This window comes from Triticum aestivum, chromosome 1B (assembly GCF_018294505.1).
Source record: "Triticum aestivum cultivar Chinese Spring chromosome 1B, IWGSC CS RefSeq v2.1, whole genome shotgun sequence".
NCBI classification, from domain to species: Eukaryota; Viridiplantae; Streptophyta; class Magnoliopsida; order Poales; family Poaceae; genus Triticum; species Triticum aestivum.
The window spans coordinates 63,674,704-63,675,226 of NC_057795.1; positions in this window are offsets into that span (position 1 = coordinate 63,674,704).

A 523-nucleotide genomic window follows, 5' to 3' on the forward strand; every position below is an offset into this window, starting at 1 on the left:
GCCGCCGGGTAGTCCGCCTCGTAGAAGAGGCGAGCCTCCGGCTCGTGCAGGTGGTGGCGGCCGAAGTCGTCAGGGAACTGCTTGGCCATACCCGCGGCTTGAGAAGGGGAGAGAGGGCATCGGCGGTGAAGAAGAGAGGGAGGGGGCGTCGGTGGCGAGAGAGAGAGAGGTTGTGGCGAGCAAGTGTGCGTCCAGCGGCAGCGAGGGAGAGCGGCGAGTGGGCGGTAGCCGTGTGGACGCGTGGCGGGAGGGGGTGGGACGCGCGTCGGCGCGCCTTCACTGCGTCGTCAGTGAGGAATCAATGGAAGGCTGACAGGCGATTAATTTCGCATCCGCGGGGAACCGAGGCGCTGAGGACGACGAACGCGCCCAGTCGCTGACTCGGCGGGTCCACATGATTTCGCACCATATTCATTTTGCGGCCCTCCAGCGCACCGGGTTCGCCCTGGGTCCGCCGGCGTCCATTTCGGCCCTAATCGGCGAAAATTTGGCTCATTGGGGCGCGACTGGGCTGATTTTTTCT